The 6,248-nt window shown below is 37.2% G+C and overlaps 2 long non-coding RNA genes across 2 annotated transcripts; both read left to right on the forward strand.

Moving 5' to 3' along the window:
• The first annotated feature begins 1,407 nt into the window (after nt 1–1,407).
• LOC145725256 (uncharacterized) lies at nt 1,408–2,472 on the forward strand. The gene is made up of 2 exons (XR_014177216.1): nt 1,408–1,793; nt 1,857–2,472. It is a non-coding gene; the product is annotated as an uncharacterized LOC145725256 (long non-coding RNA).
• Nucleotides 2,473–3,032: 560 nt separating this feature from the next.
• On the forward strand, nt 3,033–6,031 carry LOC145725255 (uncharacterized). The gene is made up of 2 exons (XR_014177215.1): nt 3,033–5,207; nt 5,271–6,031. It is a non-coding gene; the product is annotated as an uncharacterized LOC145725255 (long non-coding RNA).
• The last annotated feature ends 217 nt before the right edge of the window (nt 6,032–6,248 follow it).

The raw sequence follows: 6,248 nt of genomic DNA on the forward strand, positions 1-6,248 counted from the left end.
CCTTTGCTATTTGTTTTGTCATTATTCCCATAATGATTAAATGTATTTTGTTCACTTAATGGTGTGGCCTTTCTTTGATTAGATTTTGAAGCCATATTACGGGCAACAAGTCAGTATTTGTTTTCCATATTTTGTTTAGGGTTTGTTGCAGCTAACTTTAAAGAACTTTAGTTGTTAAATCAAAATTTCGGTGGCGCCTAAAACTTATTCTCGATTTTGACAAAGCAGCAGTTTGAAATACAGAGGGAAAAATCTCACGAACCCCCGTCTGAGCTAGAGTATTTTAAACACCACCTAGGGGAGGAAATTTGTTGGTAAGTTGGTTTATCGACAACTTAATATTTCGGGTGAATCCACACTCTTCCTGTTTCGGGCTAGGGAAGGTTGCAGCGATTTGCTTTGGGTAGTGCTATAAACGCCTACGTGTTATAATTGCGTTACACTCCCTTCTTTCTAAAACAATGTTCTAAATTTCTACTGTCAACTACAAACTACAACTCTTCTTCCTAATATCTAACATACATATAACACGCTTTCATTTTCTTTTTTTATTAAACATTAAACTAATCTTAATCTAAAATGCCATTCGGGTGCATATCTATTCTACATAATCTTCTAAGTAATTTGGTTTTTTAGTTTTGCGCGAGTTTTGAGTTTGCTTAACTTCTACAGTAACAGGCACTCCAGGAGAATAGTCACAATCCCTTTTTTGTTCACTGTTATCACTATTATCTACATAATTCCTTAATTCTACATCATCGTCCATATTTACAATATTTTCATTTACATTTACAAGTTTATCATTATCATCTTCATTATAGTATGCACAAGTATTAATGTTGTTACTATTGGGATTTAAGTCATCGTCAGTGTGAATCTGTTCAGATATATTTAAGTTTTCTTTGATTTCCTCATTAGGGTTTTCAATTTCATTTATCGTTGAAACCAACAAATCATCATAAACGATGAAATCAAAGAAATCAAAATTACAAGCAATATATTAGTCTCAAATGTATGGTAGTTTTAGTTATAAATTTCCTATTTCTTCGATACGTATTTCCATACAAATCTTGAACAATATAAGATCTTTTGCGGTTGTCGGGCAACGGGTAAACAGGTAGGTCATTGTTGCTGGTACGGTTGCTCGACAACCGCTTATACAGTGTAGTTAAAAAGTTTAAATTTTCTCATTTTTCAGTGGAGTTATACAAGTACAAAAGGAAGGGAATGACACGCAGTCGTCTCCACAATACTTTATTTCGACCTTCAAAAGGCCTGCTCAACAAAGATTTTGTGAATTTAAAGTTGTGGTGGGAATAAAGCTATAACATTTTTTAACACATGTAGTATAAATTAAAGGGTTTTAAAAAAACTGACACTACATATTTAAAAAACAAAGACTTAAAATTGTTACGTACGAAATAGAGTTTTCGTCCGTTAACTCGTTTGATTTGTGTTTTTAATGTACATGGGCCTAGTTACACTGGTAGACCGATTCCGATCGCTTAAATCCTCCAATTGCACTTTGTGCACATTTTGTTGTAAATGTGGGTGCGTGACCTGATAAGTTATCAGGTGCCGTAGTCACGTGATTGGTTTCGATTTTTGTCGGGGGAGCGTCGGTTTGTGGTCGTGTTTCTTTGTGTCAGGTGCCATGTGCCTATTTAATCACCCCACTTTGTGATATCGGTCTCTTTAACACTACAGCACTCGAAATGCCGACATCTGATCTTTTTTCTGAGCGGTGTGGCGCGTGTGAATTTTTAATCCGTGATCATCTGGCCGAATTACAGGTAAATTGGTTTTATTGTTAGTTCTTTTGAATTATTTTGTATCGGCCCAATTTTCCAACACAGCATTGTGTTCGGCCCATCCGGATATTCGGAGATTCAAGGACTTTTCCCAACCGGAGATTCAGGGACTTTTCCGACCGGAATTTCAAAGAGTCTCCTGACCAGAGATCTGAGAGTTTTCCCGAGAAAGGAACGTTTCAATCGGGGATTGAAAAGTAAAAGTCCAAAAACCAGCCCACGTGTTGGGAAAGTCGATCACTTCAGTCGATTGCCGGAACAAGTGTTGAAGCTGTTTGTTCGTTTTCCCTGGTGTTCTGCTGTTTTCTGCCCTAGGTACCTGTCACCAGTCTCTGGACCCCATTTCCTGCCTGGAAATCAGCGGTGGCCACTACTGACTACTGGGAAGAGGATACTGGAGGTTCCAGGACCCAAACATCGTCTTTGACAACTGGTAAGGGCAGTCAATTGCAGTTTGGCACTGGGAAAACTTTTTTTTTTTTTTTATTTCAAATTTAACTTCTCTTGTTTTTTTTCTATCATTTGTTCAAATTTAACTTTTTTTTTTTTGTCTTTTTAATTTTCTTGGCAACTTTTTGTAAAGTGTGTAAATAATTTTGTAAATTTTTGTAAATATTGTAGTTATTTTAATTTGTAATATACACGTGTACATATACAACAAGTGGTTCGTTTGATTTCCTGCAGTATATCCAAGTGTGTTCATCTATAGCTAGTTATGAACTCATGCAATTAATCCACGACCTTGAGCTATCTAATTGAAGGGTGTTGAAATCTCATTAACGTGAGGTTTCATCTTAACAAATTGGCGCCCAACGTGAAGGGCCTTTTTGATTTTTAGTGGATTGAGCACGCTTGGATTGTGGGTTATCAGACTGCCTTGTTTGTGCATGTGTATTTTTGCATGGCTACAATATTTACTTAGTTTTTTCACGGTGCCAGACGTGTTGATTGTTTAAGATATTTATTCTTAAATTAAGGAGGTCAAGTTTGGAATTGCTGGTTTATCGTATTATCGTTGCATTTTTACCTTTTGCTTTGCTTGTGACCGTGCCAATCTATTTTTAGACCGAAGTTTCAGGTTTGCCCCGTTATCTTAAGTTTTTTTGTAGTTTTACCTATAACATTGTGGTTCGGTTTTGCAGTTAAAAGTGCGAATTAATTTTCTCTTTTGGTAGAGATTTTATTTGTACTGATTTGGACAATTTTAATTTTCCTTAATTTGATTAAGTGTTTAATTATTGATTGACTGATTTATTTAATCAGTTTTGAGTAACTTGGATCACAAGTAGTGATCAAGTTTTTGATTGTTGTCCAAGTCAGTTGTTTTTGTTGCACTTTAGCTGTAAGATTTATATATCACTTGTGTTTATTTAGTTTTTGGGGTTAAACTGGAAATTTTAATAATGGCTCTCCAAATTAATGCCTTGCAAGCCCATGAGCTGGATTATGAAATTTCTATCAGGTCTATGAAGCCATTGGGTGCTGTTGGTTGATGAGCGTAATTTGGTGATAATGACATTTGTTACCTAACATCTTTTTCAATAAGTGTCATTATTAAGGGACAGTGGCGGGTACTTATATACTCAATTGTTTAATTGAAAGATTCTGTGGATACCGTATTACCCAGAATAACACATTTTAACATCGTGTATCATTTTTAATTTAATTTAATTTGACTTGTTTATTATTGGATTTAATTTTTCTCGATTGTGACTTTAAGTGATTGATTTTCCCGCTTTGGATACTCCCCTTTATTTGTTTGTTCTGGAATGAGTGTTACCGTGTGGTCAGGGTTCCTGGAATGATTTGGGAGTGTCAGGGAGTATATTTTTCCTCAATTGTGACTTTATTGATTTTTCCCGTTTTGGATACTCCTCTTAGTTTTTTGTTCAGGAACGAGTGTTACCGTGTGGTCAGCGTTCTTGGGACGATTTAGGAGTGTCAGGGAGTCAATTTTTCTTTTGCTCGATTGTGTCAATTGTTTTTCCCCGCAACTTGTATGCGTTAATGTTTAATCTTGCGTACATGTAGGGAATTTCGTTTTTTTTTCTATTCTCTATTTTGTCTTGTTGTCAGTTTTGACAATTTACCTGATTTTGACTTTTACCGGATTTGACTTACTTTGTAACCACTTTGCTTTGTTGTAAAGGGCTGAGCGGAATTGGGTGCCGCCATGGTCACTTAACCTTTAAGGTTTTTGGGAGGGTAGTTCATGGGGGGAAAGTCCTAGAGTCCCTGTAAGTACCTTAATGGCCCTGGAGTACGGGGACTTTCTACTGTGTTCGACCTCAGCCCCAATTGCTTGGTTGAGTGGGATTTGGCGTCAGTGGTTTCGTTCGGAACACCCCAGTAGATTTAATTTTTTTTGTGTGGTTACTAATACACTAACCGTTCGGTGTATTTTTCGGGTTTTCTAGAGAGGGTTCCTATCAAAAACCTTTCCTTTTGTTGGTGGACGATTGTCTTCTCTTTCCTGTTAGTTTTCTTAATTTCATTTCATTTTCTTTTTTTCCCTGCCAGGTGATTTGTTTTGGTTTCTCTTTCTGTGGTTTTCCTGAGCGTTGAGTCCTGTCTCTGTTTATCTCTACCGAGACCAATGAATGAGGTTTCCTCTCACATAACGAGGTTTACGCAACGTTGGTTTCATGTTCAACCCCGTTTTAATTTTCTGGACTTAAACCGGTTAGAGATTTGTAGGGTCATGACGACTTCTCCAGGGAATATTGTTTGAGTGGGAGACTGGAGCGAGTCAACTGGTACCTTGTGTTTTTTTTTTTTTTTTTTTTTTTTTTTCCCTCTTCAGAGCTACTTCATAGCTGTGATGAGCTTCATTTTCGTTTGAAAGGTTGTATGCCTCCTTCAAATGGTATACTGGCGCCCATTATTTGTTCTCTTGATTTTGGTGGTTTATCGTCTTTTGGTTTGCTTTTCTTCAGGTCAGTTTCGAGGTGCTTTTTCACTTAAAAAAAAATTGAACAAGTTTAATTTTTTTTTGGTTACTTAGAGGAGTGTGTTACGTACGAAATAGAGTTTTCGTCCGTTAACTCGTTTGATTTGTGTTTTTAATGTACATGGGCCTAGTTACACTGGTAGACCGATTCCGATCGCTTAAATCCTCCAATTGCACTTTGTGCACATTTTGTTGTAAATGTGGGTGCGTGACCTGATAAGTTATCAGGTGCCGTAGTCACGTGATTGGTTTCGATTTTTGTCGGGGGAGCGTCGGTTTGTGGTCGTGTTTCTTTGTGTCAGGTGCCATGTGCCTATTTAATCACCCCACTTTGTGATATCGGTCTCTTTAACACTACAGCACTCGAAATGCCGACATCTGATCTTTTTTCTGAGCGGTGTGGCGCGTGTGAATTTTTAATCCGTGATCATCTGGCCGAATTACAGGTAAATTGGTTTTATTGTTAGTTCTTTTGAATTATTTTGTATCGGCCCAATTTTCCAACACAGCATTGTGTTCGGCCCATCCGGATATTCGGAGATTCAAGGACTTTTCCCAACCGGAGATTCAGGGACTTTTCCGACCGGAATTTCAAAGAGTCTCCTGACCAGAGATCTGAGAGTTTTCCCGAGAAAGGAACGTTTCAATCGGGGATTGAAAAGTAAAAGTCCAAAAACCAGCCCACGTGTTGGGAAAGTCGATCACCGGCCACAGAGGTTTAGAAAGGTCAGAGTTGAACCACCAAGACAATTCCTCATTTGACTTAGTTTTATTTGATTTAATTTGATTTTTATTTTTTAGTTTATATCAATTTGCTCTAAACAACTTCAACACTTGTCACCACCTCTGGTCACCTTTTTGGTTGCCGGAACAAGTGTTGAAGCTGTTTGTTCGTTTTCCCTGGTGTTCTGCTGTTTTCTGCCCTAGGTACCTGTCACCAGTCTCTGGACCCCATTTCCTGCCTGGAAATCAGCGGTGGCCACTACTGACTACTGGGAAGAGGATACTGGAGGTTCCAGGACCCAAACATCGTCTTTGACAACTGGTAAGGGCAGTCAATTGCAGTTTGGCACTGGGAAAACTTTTTTTTTTTTTTTATTTCAAATTCAACTTCTCTTGTTTTTTTTCTTTCATTTGTTCAAATTTAACTTTCTTTTTGTCTTTTTAATTTTCTTGGCAACTTTTTGTAAAGTGTGTAAATAATTTTGTAAATTTTTGTAAATATTGTAGTTATTTTAATTTGTAATATACACGTGTACATATACAACAAGTGGTTCGTTTGATTTCCTGCAGTATATCCAAGTGTGTTCATCTATAGCTAGTTATGAACTCATGCAATTAATCCACGACCTTGAGCTATCTAATTGAAGGGTGTTGAAATCTCATTAACGTGAGGTTTCATCATAACAAAATTAGACCCATTTTAAGGGCTGGGTTAGACCCTATGGGGAGAAAAAGATAAATTCAGATATAATCCACCATCCACG

This window comes from Ips typographus, linkage group LG2 (assembly GCF_016097725.1).
Source record: "Ips typographus isolate SLU linkage group LG2, UJ_Ityp_2.0, whole genome shotgun sequence".
Taxonomy (NCBI): domain Eukaryota; kingdom Metazoa; phylum Arthropoda; class Insecta; order Coleoptera; family Curculionidae; genus Ips; species Ips typographus.